General features: G+C 41.7%; 1 protein-coding gene across 7 annotated transcripts in view; it reads left to right on the forward strand.

Annotated features, from left to right (window-relative positions):
* Nucleotides 1-13,881, forward strand: part of LOC126915260 (teneurin-a) — a 695,244-nt gene that overhangs the window by 437,714 nt on the left and 243,649 nt on the right. The gene's annotated exons all lie outside the window — the stretch shown is intronic.

A 13,881-nucleotide genomic window follows, 5' to 3' on the forward strand; every position in this document is an offset into this window, starting at 1 on the left:
GCGATCCACGGCGCGGCGACATCGCCGATTTACAATGCAAATGCCGGACGTCGGGTAACTTCGTAGAATTATCGGTCAAATCGCAAATTTCATCCAGGCCCGGGGTTCCAGCTGTAAATTGTTCGTTCGCGTATTTACACGGAATTAAAGCCGCTCCTTCGAGACCGCTCAAATTACCTTACGACGTCATCTAATTTGCCGAGTTACGCCACGCCAGACGTATCGCGGTAAATGGAATTCGGCGATGCGATTGTCGTAGTTTTAGCTGCTTGCAACGGTGAACTATAGGGCTAATAGACGTTGCGGTAGTTGTGCCGCTGTTTCTGCTATGAATATTGCCATGTTGTGAACTAATCCCTCAAGCGACACCGATCGACGCTCGATGATACGCCACCCTATATACTCCACTATTATTAAGTTAGAGACAAAAAATAGTATCTCTTATGAAATAAATGCGTACTCAGCATTGCTTTCGAATAGGAACGAAACTACAGGAAGGGAGGTGTAGATCTCGGGACACGAACCTCCCCTAATATTTTCGTCACGGTTATATTTTTTTCCTTGCGCCCCTCCGCGGCGGAAAAACACGCGCGCGGTATTCTTAACATTAACGCGCCTATTTGGGAAATGTATGCAGGTTAGTTCCCAAGCGTACCGGCCACCCCTTGTACCCAGGATTATATTAGGTCCTTCAGGCTTTCCGCGCGAGTCTCCGACGGAATATAAATTGGTCTGGATACGATAGCGACGAAATGAAGGAATGGAATAAAATTTGCAACGTCTTTTTCCGCGACAAGCGCATCGATTTCGCTTTCCAATCGAAGAATAAAAGATTCGCGCTCTGGATCGAGTACATGCAAATCATCCTCCCAGTTTGTTCAAAACGATATTCGCGAGAAAAAATCTTACTCAATAGTCTCAATAAGATTTCGTTCAACAAGTAACAAAAATATCTAACGATTAAATATTTTCGTCAAGTTAACGAGTCCTTACCTAACCCCTGTATCTTACCGTACTTCACCAAACAACAACCACTTAAGTAACCATCCCCTCGATCACTCCACGTAATCTACAAAACTCTGGCCTTATCAGCCTACTCCAAATCCACAGTACCCCATTGATCCCCCAATGACATCAATCGAACCTCCGAAAAATCCCACCCATACAAACAGTCCACTGCCAATTGTCTCCACCGCACCGTACACATTCACCAAACGATCAGACCCCGTGAAACGACTTATTCACGCGGAACGCCACTTGACTTCTTTATTCGGTCGCGTAAAGAATGTCGGCCGAATGGATCATGTCCAGGTTAGAAGCAGCGAAACAATAAGAAAAGGAGAACGAGCAGGACAGCGTCGCATTGTTCGCTCCATGGTGGTCGTCGCACGTACGGGTTCCCCGTAACGCATTCTGCTTTAAGGCCACGCTGCTCGTAAGCAAATTAGAATGGCGCACGTGGCTCGCATAAGTCGGCTTCGTGTCTGCGTGCTCCGTGTGGGGCGCGTCGAGCTGGATTTGTAAGGCCACCTTCCTCCATTCCGCCTCTCGTAGCCGTGACGCCAATGGGCTTTTCTGCCCGTGTTCTTCTCGCCCAAAGGGCACGGACGCATCGGCAATTACGCCACTTTATTGCTAGGGTTACGTGTCGTGCATGGAATTAATGCAATCCGCCCAGGCTAGGGTGGCGCTCGCCCACGTTTTTTACTGCGTTTTCACCACGGCCGACGTTTTCTCCACGTCTCTGCGGCAATGGTCGCGAGTTTTATTCGAAGATTCTTCATGCGCGCCTGGCTAATTGAATTCGAAAGTATTAATTGCACGCCACTTACCAACGCCTAGGTAATACATATTTAATGCGACGATTCTCGACCGAGGGAAACATTTTTGCCTTTTTTCTCTGATTGATTGCGTGTGGTGGTAGGGTTTCAGTGAAATGCTTAGGATCACTACCATTAAGGGACAATGTTAATGCAACATTTCGTTTGCTTTCATTTTCAATCAATTTACAATATGATAAACCATTGCTTGGTGATCTAGCTTCAACGAATTAAAAAAAATGTCTGCAATTTTCTTAACGAATTCTTCATTTCGCAAATATTCTGGATAAGGAGAAAATCTAAAAATACAAGACAGAAGAGTTTAGCAATCACGGATCATGCGTTGATCGTAAACTCCATGTTCAGGAACACAGTAAATCGCGATATGTAAATATCTTACACGAATCTCATCGGAAGCAAAAAAAAAAAAAAAAAGAAAAGAAAGGAAGAAAGGAAAGGGGAATGAAAAACTTGACTGTGATGAAGCCATGATGCAACCGTGAAATCTACCACGGAAACCAGAACTGTAGTGGAAACGACGAGGCGAGTAAACAAAAATATCAGCGGGCGGATAAAAATGTAAATATCGACGTCGGGAAGGGTTGCGGAATTTTTATCTAAAATGAAATTACGGGGTGGAAGTGCTGGCTGCGTAAATACATTGTAGACGCAGCGCATCGCGTCGGTGGCGCACCCTCGCTCAATTTGAGTTTTATTTATATCCTCCTGGGGATAAAATGGGCATTGCTATCGCCGTGGCCGTCAATTGTGCTCTGTCATCCCTCGTTTCGGCTTTAGTCCGCGAACTCTTGTCGTGCAGAAACGCGCCTCGGCGCAAACAAGTGTCTCCATAAGTGATCATCGTCCCCTTTAAATTGCAACCATCTCGTTCGTTCGCGTTTAATCGAGGACCAGAGAGAATTGAGATGACTGTCGCGGCACTAGTGTCGTTTTTCCTCATCTGGGAATTACCGAAGTGTGCGTGAATTAATTTTGTAATGAACGCGTTTAAGTTCACTATCGCATTACCTACATTGTCACGTAGTAGTAAAATATTATTCAATTTCCGTGTCTGTTATTACTAAATAATATGGGTACTAATAAATACGTGATGTAATAATATAATAATATATACGTAAAATCAGACATCCTGTAACAGATAATAATTGTAAATTGGTAGATAATAGTGGATAATAGTTTGAAAAATTATGTTCAGAGATTACTTAGATTAGAATTTCGTTTAATTTAATTTAGATCAGGAGAGGATATTGGTTTCAAACAGTTATTCTTGAGTATGACGTATACCGGCTTAGTATTTTTATTTTTAGTAGTAAGATACCTTAAATGGAAATAATCTTATTTTAACTATCAATGATCAGTAATAAAGATTTTAGAAATATTCATCGTAGAAAGCGTTTCTCCTTACTGCCATGATAAAAGTAGAACAAACTACCGTTTATCCTTCGATAGTAGCGCAAGCGGACCACGATGAATCGAGCAAAGTTTCTATCGATCCTGCGAGACGGCTCCATCCCCCATCTTTCCTCTCTTACTGCAAAATTTACATGGATCCTGCGAGAATCTAGGTTCGTTTCTTTCCACGCTTTCCTTGTTTTCCCACTCGGAAGTTTTTATAAGGCGCACGCACATTAAAGCGCGAGACGACCGTCTGATTACCCACGAGGTCGCAACTGTTGAGGGTACTTGGAATACTCAAGAATATTACTATTATAAATTATAAATACTATCGCAGTTAGCAACAAACAAACGTCGGAGATATTATCTCGAGATAAAAAGGATTTGTAGCGACATTCAACAACAAAACTTTCCAACGGTTTCGTTGATACAAGTATCACCGAAGTGTAAGCGCCGACAGGCCTAATGAGCCATCGATATCCTTACGATTCTTCCGCCGAATTTTTGTGGTAACGGTCGCGAATGTCTAACGAACGCGTGCGTAGTGAGGATATTGAGAGATGAAGAAAACAGTTGAGCTGTAACCGAGAAATGAGAATCGTCAGTTGGAAACGAGAATTGTAGGTGAAGAGTCGAAAGCGAGAATTGTTAACACTTTGACTGCCACGGAACTTCTTACAATAGTAAAAATTGAATGAAAATTGACAATTAGGGCATTTTGAATATAACCGATAAATAAAAGATACTTTGAAATAAAAGGTGCTCCATTGAACAATTAAACATTTTTATTAGAACATCAATACAAAAAAAAAAATGAGAACAAATTTTGCATCTAACGGTGCATTGTGTTTTCATCCATATCTTTGAGGTAATCTACGAATATTATTATAAACACACCTTGGAAAATAATCGTAAATGCTGCTTTATAATCATCTAATTAAAGTTAGAAATGTGCATATACCTTACTATTATATATAGAATGAGCAAATACTGTTTACTAATATAATCTACACGTTTCAACAATATATTCTGGATGTTTTGCTTACGACGAAATAACAAACGCGAATGGTTTGTTGAAATAAACGAAGCCTTGTTATAATATGTCGCTATCAACTGTTACCAAGGCGCCACGGTGGTCACCCGTGACCACCAATAAGATAAACGGTCCATTGGGGAAGAATGTTGTCTTACATTATCAATTTATTATTATTTTGCCATTATATGCTTTGAATAATAAAAATACTCCTGTGCCGTCTTGAGCGAAACATGCGATTTCGGCGTGGCAGTCAAAATGTTAATGAATATACTGTTAAACACCGCCGAGTATTTCTTCAGCACCCTACACGTCCTACACCAAAATCACCTCAGATTTATTTCAATAAATACAATGTTGCGTAGATATACATAATCTCCTATATTAAAATACTTATATAAGTATGAGGTACGATGTATGTATATTATGAACTTTTAATTAAAATTCAATTGAGAAAGTATATCAATAATCTGGCCTATTAAAAACGATCTACCTAAAATACATTATTCATAATCGACAATAGTGCACTATAACACAGCATGAAGTCGAATGAATTCCAGAAAGACCGTTTCCACGACAACGCCCAATTAACGTTTCCAAAGAAACCCCGTCACGAACGTTCATATAGGTTACCAAGCGACAATCGAGAATCCTTCAGCCATCGAATAAAGTGGTAAATATAATAGAAACTCGCTGGCAACTTTCTCCGTCTAACCTATATAATTCAGTATCGAGAGCGCGCGAGCGACACCAGCGAAGAGGACGCGGAAATCGCTAGAAAATATCGAAGCCCCGTTTCTCTAAAGCGCGCTTCGCACAATTTTTTTTTTTTTTTTTCACCCCGTTTTCAGCACGGTGTTTCAAACGTTGGAATATCTTCGCTGATGGAATTCGCGCTGATGAATGAAAATTGTTCGCCCCGGCCGTATTGAATTACCCGCCGCGGCCGGAGATCGATCTATGAGATTAACAGTTCGGATTAAAACAACAACCAACCTCGATCGAACAAAAAAAAAAAGTTGAAAAAAGGAGAAAAGAGCGAAAAAGAAAAAGAGAGGAACGGATGAAAAACGAAGGAAAAAAAGATGTAGCGCGGAAAAAAATAACGCTTTGACGGATACGATTTATACAACGGCGAAACGAAATATTTAACGATTATATCGCTCCGTACGGAGCGTATTGTTCGCGCGTCGATTGCGCGCCGCTCCCGACCAACTCGATAGGCGGCTATATTATGCGCTTGATGGGATTCCGCTTCTCCTATAAAAGTCATCCTTCCCCGGGGGTAAATATAAACCACTTTCCCCGTGGAAACAATGCCGCGGGGCGAGAAAAAAAAAAAATACGACATGTATTTTTACCGTCGCGTCGTCGTGTCTTCGTCGTACGTTCGCACGTTTCGTCCTGCGATGTACCAAGTATTTAAAATGCGTTAATTCCGTTTGCGCGGAATTACGATACTTGTCAGAGGGAATATAATGTGACGTGGTGCTAAGGATTCGTAATGTGTTACACCGTTAGCTAGATAGAGAACTTAAGAATTTGTTTTCAACCTGCAGTAATTAATTTCGATTAGCTTTAAACGAAATCGCAATCTATCTGTACACACTAAAGCTGCAACGATAATTTTCCGTGAGATTATGACTTGCTAACTAGTCCGACGAATCACAGACTGACCACTATCCTGGCGTTTCCATGAAACAGCATAGATTGAAATTTAATCTTCGCGTGTATATCTGATCTACAGATAATTGTACACGTCGTTATTTCAGAATTCCCTGTATCGCTGAATTACAATTCCGAAATGCTTGCCACTACGAACTAACATTCTCCACAGTAATATTACCCACGCGCACTATTCACGGCAGACCATCCTTCGCTTAGTAACGCTAATAATAAATTCCTCGTATTAAGAATATTATCAATTTCTTAAAAAATAATCTACAAATATATCACCTTTGGCTCGACTGACACAAAACACGGGTCGCGTGGTATGTAAACGTTTCGAGCGATAGCTAATTATTAATCGATGATTTCCTAGTGATCGACAGCTGGCGGCGAAAGTAACGAACTCGCCCTTCCTATTTGTTGGGAACGATGAACAAGCAACGGGAACGGTTTAATGTGTAAAACTGCATTTAACTCGATTCCTGGGAAAATGGGTTGGCGCTAATAAGATTCATGCAGGACAAAAGCGGCCATGTAAAACAAGTTACGTGACGACCGTGACGCAAATGCGCGATTCGCCGGCAGCTGGCGCGACCAGAGGACGCTCGTTGCAATTTATCCGCGGCCGTACGCGAATTTGCCTCCTATATGTAATGCACACTGTTCGGCCCTAAAAGTAAATTCAGCATATCGATCCTTGCAGTAGTAATTTTCCTTGTAATTCTACCGTATCGTTCCACCGTTTTTTCCTTTTTATCTAAAATATTAAATTTAACATAATTATATATACATAACATATACCGTTATAATATTTAATAACGCGAGAATATGTTTCATAGAAATATCGAAATACGTGATAGAGCTTGTAAATTTAGGGTTGTACATAGGTATAGAGCGTAATCTAAATGGAGCTTTTAGAGTTTACTACGATTAATGCGACAACTGTATTATAGCATTTTGGAAAATGGTTACTAAGAGTGTATCATTCGAAAGCTCAAGAGCAGAGAAATTCAACGAGGTGAGTTTTGATCAACCTCCCATTTAGAGACTACAGATTACATAGCTTAGATTATTTTCTTTTTACACAAAATTTATTTCTATACATAGAATTATTACTAATTAATTATTATTATCTTTAGAGACGAATATAATTAAACTAGGCGCTCGGTATATCTACGTTTCTCAGTTATCGCGCTCTTCGCTGTTACATCGACGATCGGTGGAAATAATTCGGAGGATGGTGAACGTATTAAAACGATATCGACGCGTTAACCGGCCCGTTAAATCGTATAATCGTTTGTCTCCGACGCTAATTCACCGGTTGCTCGCGACTGCATTAACGAATCGCATCATTTGCACGGACGTTGTTTAAACGACTTCTCGCTCGACTCATTACATTAATGATATTTTATTCCGGCGCGGTGTGGCTCGTTTGTTCCTGTTCAATTTTGGAATAGCTTGTGCTTTATGCAGGCGCCACCATCGTGATTTTTGGGGCGCACCATGAGCGTTACTATTCATGAAACTTTCGTTACTTCGAGGAACATTGCGCCAGGTTTACCGTTAATTGCACGCCGGTAGGTTAATTAACTCGATTATGTAATTGAAAAGCGGCAGCTGGTAATTGTAACGAGTCATTACATCGGCGTTGCTAATTTGAGTAGGTGACAAATATGACAATGATGTGGATATATGCGTTACTTTCGATACACGTAATGTGTTGACGACAATGAAGCTGTATTAAATTTTTAATCAATTGCTCGTTCAAAGCTATTGCAAGGTGTACAGTTTGTTCTACTCCATCACTGACTGTTTTGGATCATTCGCATTCCTGGCGAAACTTCACACGTACATTTCTCCAAAATAGATATTTATTTTTCTGAGAAACCTATTAAATGTTGAACTTAAAATTTGATCAACTATAATATACGAAAGAGTTCAATAAGTAACAGAATTAGGCGTGAACATAAATAATACAACTTACCTATAGAGAGCTGAATTTTATTCCGAATTGTGTGATTACTATATTATCTCTTATTTGATCTATTCTACGCTACGTCCAAATCCCCTACGCTTAAAAAAAAAGGAAAATCAGACAAGAAGCAAAGAGAGCGCATATTATGGAAGGATTCAATCAGGAGGATATTCCAAAAGACAAGAACACTATCACGCCTCAAGCGGCAGTTAGCCCTAACGAACGAAGGAGGAACGACAGCTACTTCCGACCCGTTGCAGCACGGCGATAACGGGAAAATTGGTACAGTGTCGAAGAGAGGACGAGCGGTTCGAAATAACCACGGCTGATTATCATTCGCTTATCGTTTTCATAATTAACATATTAGGAAGAAGTTTCTTGACGGAGGAAGCAAGAAGGAACGAGATAAATGGGGACGGGGCAAGCGGCGGAAGAGAGCGTACAGAAGTAATCTGGACGGGGGCCAGAAGCTAATTCCCGTAGTTTGAGTTGATGAAGAGAACGAGACCATTCCGCTGCGAAGCTAGTTAAAGTTCAGCCACTTCTATTTCCGGTTTTACTCCTAATAGCGGGCACTAAGCGCGAACGTGTACGCACGCGGACACCTACCGTACGTAACAACGTATGTACGTATGAACACGACGTGAGCCCCACTACACGGCTGGATATTTCGATCTGCGAGCTGGATAAGAAATTTTGGTAAATTGAATGACCATACATGATGTAAATCTACTGGACGATGATAATTAAGTTTTGGGTTTGCAAAGGTATGACGAGGTTTCAGGAGGTTGCGGCCAATTCAATTTATTAACAATTCGCGAAACTATGTGAAATACATATTAAAATACATATTGAAAATAAGAAATTTGTGTCGCGAGATTAAATAGCTGATGTCAAGGTTTCGTTAGGTTCCTCCTTTTGGAAGTTTGACAAGGTTTGAGCAAGTTGAACGTGATTTCAGAACAGAAGGTCCCATCGCTATTTTCCTCATCGACCAAGAAACACACAGAAGTCGATCTCCTTTAAGTAGTCTCCGGGAATATCACGGAAGCGTATCTCGACGAACAGTTTCAAGCTGTCTCATCCCTTAGCTTGTGGATCTCGTATCAGGTTAGAATCAATTATTTCGAGGCACAAACGTCTAGACTCGTATCGATCCGTCTCGAGCCTGGAACGATACGTCGGCAGATCCTGTACTAATAAACATTCATTAGTCGCCAAACCGATAGGATCCTGAGGATATTGGCAACGAGTACGGTTGCTGGTGCACGACAGAGGGGTGCGAAATGGGCAAACGTTTGTTGACAGAGAAGGGAAAGTTTCGCTCTCTTTCTGAATGGTCGTCTTCTGTGATATATGATGCGAGATGGATCGTTTCAATTAACTGTTGCCGGCAGAGACCAATCTGTCCGATTCTATAAAGCCGAATAATTTGAATAATGTGAAACTTTTAAAACCTATTTAGTGATGACAATTTATCGAGTTAAAAGAGTTGCAATAATTGTATTGGCTAGATCGATTTTCCAAATTCAAATATAGCTATTTTTTAACACGTTCAAGCAAATAGATGTTGCAAAAATCGACAGATTAAATTTTTGGTAATTGGGTTTCTATAGACGATTACCGTGATTGTATTGGTCGCATAGATAGATTCTAAGCGGCATTTTGTCAGAAAGTAAAACTATTTGCGGTAGCGGAAGGGCGCCACAAGCGCTCCACAAGATCAGACAGGCTAAATCGAGATATACGGTTGATCTTATTGCAAACGGGCTTTGCGGAAGCTTCGGTTCCTTTGTGAACAGTCGGAGATTACTGGTTGTCAGTTGCTGTTGGGCTACGAGATCAGAAGTGGAAAGGAATCGGTGCAATGCCTCTCTGTGGATTATTACCGAGCTTGCGCCACCGCGAAGCAGCTGAATAATGAAACGATGTTTGTGAAACATAATATCGATGATTTTGTGACAATAATCAGAGAAGAAACGTGCGCTGAATTTCTCTAAAAGTTATTTCAAAAGCATATAAACTTCCTTCAATTTCGTCCCTACGTTTTCAACGGGAGGATTTATTTTACCTATCTACCTTCCTGTTATATTCGCTATTTCCCATTTTCTCAACTTGTCGCAATGGAAGAAATTCAGTTAGAGAAATGAACGATAGATGAGTGTTGAGAATTGTGGATCTTAATCGCCGAAATAAATCTATAGGAACATTTAGATTACATTTAGAATTGATATTAAAATAGTTTTACATTTATCTAAATATGTGATTTACAAGATATTCGTCGATACATATTTGCACGCGTCTCAGCACTCTCTTTGTCTCGCCATCTTCCTTACCGCACTACCAACGCAACAGTTGCATTCTTCTGTCTGACGAGACGCTGTGCACACACCTACTCCCACACACTCATACTCATATATATGTGTCATTACTACGCGGCTAATCTCTAGCGTAGCATATAAAATTATACATATCTCAAAAATGAGAATTAAATATCCAAGAAAATAACCTAAGCCCTTTGCACAGTTTCCCTGATAACGTGGCAAACATGCAGGAATCGGTGTACCGGCAGCATCTGAATCCCTTTGCAGCGAGAACCAATGTAACAACAATTTCCGTAGCAAGAAACGCTGTTAATAGCCCGCGAAGCGCGAGAAACGCAGTCCCGACGGCATTTACGTCCGCCGCTAATTGCACCGCAGCTCGCCAGTTCGCGGCTTCGGACGACCCGTTCCCAACTATATTAATCCATCCACGCTATTCACGCAAGAGAGAGAACAGCGTAGAGAGGGTGTGGGACAAGAAGCTTCCAATGGAAGCAACGATCGTCGATTAACCACAGGCGGCAGCGGTCGTCAGACAATATCCGCGGCTCTTCACCAAGTACTCTCTGTTAACGATCATAACGCATCATGCAAACCTATAAGGGGTAAAGCGGCGATCAGGATGCCTGGGCACGCACCCTCTTGGATTACCTTCGCCGTCCCCACGGCCCGTTGTTTCCATTGGCCGGCCGGTTTTCGTTGCACGATGCACCACGATGGTTTACCCTTCGTCGTCGCCGCCATAGTTGGGTCCTCTTCCATCGTTCCTACCCTTTCAAATCCCGCAATCGAGTGGCAGACTATCGGGAATCGCCCTAGATCGCCATTATCGTTAATCAAGCTGGTGTTTACGGAGTCTTAAGCGGCGCTGTTTGCGCCGCGAAACGCATCCTGCCGCCACGCACACTAGCGAGACGCGCGTTTTACGAGCGGATAGAATGAAGAAGAACGACGAAGTTACGTGTCGATGCGGGATATGGCGGAAGATGGCGGAATTGAGTTGCTGCAGGTCGCTTCAAGTGACCTTTAACGTTTAATATCGAAGGAAATGGCACGGGGCGTGGAAAAATTATAGGTGAAGGGGCTTACAGGTGATTCTGTACTCTTCAAAATAAGTTACTTTTTATTCCTTGTACAAGATGGTTCTAGCAATTCAGTTACACTATGTTTATTTCAAGCGAAAATAACGAAAAATTGCGGAGGAAAATTTTCCACTATTTAACAAGCTTCAAGAAATTTCCCCGTTAGATTGAATAAATATTATCGACCATAATTTGTATATAGACATTATCACTGATAGACAAACTTCGTTTGTGACGTGCGAACGTTCGCACAAACTTCCGCGTAATTGCCACATTCCAATTTATTCCAGAATTTAAGCTCACGTGTTTTGAAACATCCTGTAAACGTGCTGGGAGATCTGCCGGTGAAGAAAAAGGTAACCGTCGCGCTCCAGAGATTCCCTGGCGGACAGCCAAACACCCAACAACCAAGAAACCCTTAGACTCAACTGTATCCACTCCATCCATGGACCTAGCCATCCAGCTCTCCTCTTTTTCCCTTTCCGTATCCGTTATCTCTCTCTAGCCACCGATCTCTCCACCTGCCGGCCTCCCAGTTCTTTGCTCGCATCTCTCGCTACCGAAATTCCATTTTCTAACGCGCAACGCTGCTCTCTCCACCTCCGCTTCTTCTTGCACGTCCTTTCGACTGTCACTCCAACTGCTCGCTATCGCGTCGGTTATCACTCTCGTATCCACCGCCTCTATCCTTTCTTTCACTTTTGATTCTCTCTTCGTTTCGTTTCGTTTCCACTACTCTTCCATTCTCTCGTTGAGGTAGATTCCTGCATTTCCTTAGCTAACAGGATTCGATCGCTCTTGTTAAGACGGTGCGCGACACGATCGCGTCATGTCACTTTGGTAGAAGACGATGTTCCAGGGTGAGCTGTATAAATTTACTAATGAAACGTACCTTTCGACCGACAAAATTGATACAATGAGATTGCACGGGGAATTTCAGTGAAAATTCTATTTTTTAGAACTAAAGAATTTCTGCAAAATGCATCGATGAACAAATATAAGCGCAGTAAGATAATCGGTCGTACGATCGATGGAACGAAGCAGCCCGTGTCATTAACCGTACTGGTGCATCGACCCAGTTGTTGCCGCGCCATTAGCGGATAATGACACTTTTTCGAGCGGAAGTAGACTAGCTAGATCGGCGTCGATCGTTCCGCCCGTTTGGTTGCGAACGTCTTCGAACGTTGTTACTATTTGAACGAAGGATAAAGTGTCTTGAGGATGGTTTCATCGAGTCAGAGATCACCAACCTTTATTTTGAACGATTTTATTTTTACACAAGATTCTGTGAATCAGGATATTTGGAGTTAATGTACTTCCTAAGTAGAGTTCAGGAACTTTATAGATTTCTAGTGACCGTATGTAAATACATCGAATTATTCGAGTTGAAATTGAATATTTATATTTATATTTCTTGATCCCCAAGCTTCCATATAAAAATCTAAACTTCCAAAGGCAAGAATGTTCCCCTCGACCAATTTAACAATCGTTTCCCATGCAACGATTTTCAATTTTACGGAAACGAAGAAAATATCGATCGAGGTAACGTTAAGATGACGAGCCAGCGTTTCTAACAGCGGACGTCGCGATTTTTCACGGTGAAAATCGGCCGGAACACGAAACCACCGACGGAACTGGCAATTTCATCGAGTCGAGCTTAAACAGTCACGCGAGATGATTGATCTTCCCTCCCGCTGCCGATACGTTCGTTCTCCTGAAAGAAAAAAGAGGAAAAGGAGAAAGATGGGGGAAAAAATAGTGTCAATCGTTCGCGATGTTCTGCATCCAACGGCGGACAGTTTGATCGATTCGAGGAGCGTGCTCGAACGGGTGCAGTGAATTTCGGCGTTTCAAGCGTGCATCAATGTGATATTGGCCGAAAACGGGTGGCTCTTTCATAATTTTTCCTGAATTTGTAGAGTGAAATAGAGAAGACTGGTTTGAGCTTCGAGAGCATGAGATTTTATTGCGCGACGACTAAAGGGAATTTTGGACGATGTTTAGCGAGGGCAGGATTATTATACGAGTGGTCTGGGAATTTCTGATCGTTGCTTAATTTGTAGAATAACGAGCAAAATACTACGCACGAACAGTAGTTTGGAACACAGATTGACGTGTATTAGCTAAAGTTTTTCAAGCTTTTGAAAATTTTCATACCAGTAAATACCGTTCTACCTTAATATTCAGCCAAGAGAAGTATGTTTAATAATAATTCTACTATAAATAATCACCAAAGAAACAAGAGAAATTTGCACAATATTAGAAATTGCAATGTGTACTCTCTTCGGAGGAATGTAAAATATCTACTACATCATACTCGTAGCGCAATTCATCTAAAGAAGTAGCAAACGTTCAGGAACAAACAAAGACATCTACGATGACAACCCGCAAGATCGATGAAGGATGTCAAAGACATAACCAGCGCAAACACTGCGCAGCATGAAAATTTACACACGTGCACGATCAGAATTCCTTTCGCGTGGATTCGAAGGCGAATAACGGTAAAACGACCAGCCGAAAATACCGACACATTTGAGGACGTTCGAGCGCGCCTTTCTCCCCT

Source organism: Bombus affinis, chromosome 4 (assembly GCF_024516045.1).
Source record: "Bombus affinis isolate iyBomAffi1 chromosome 4, iyBomAffi1.2, whole genome shotgun sequence".
Lineage (NCBI taxonomy): Eukaryota > Metazoa > Arthropoda > Insecta > Hymenoptera > Apidae > Bombus > Bombus affinis.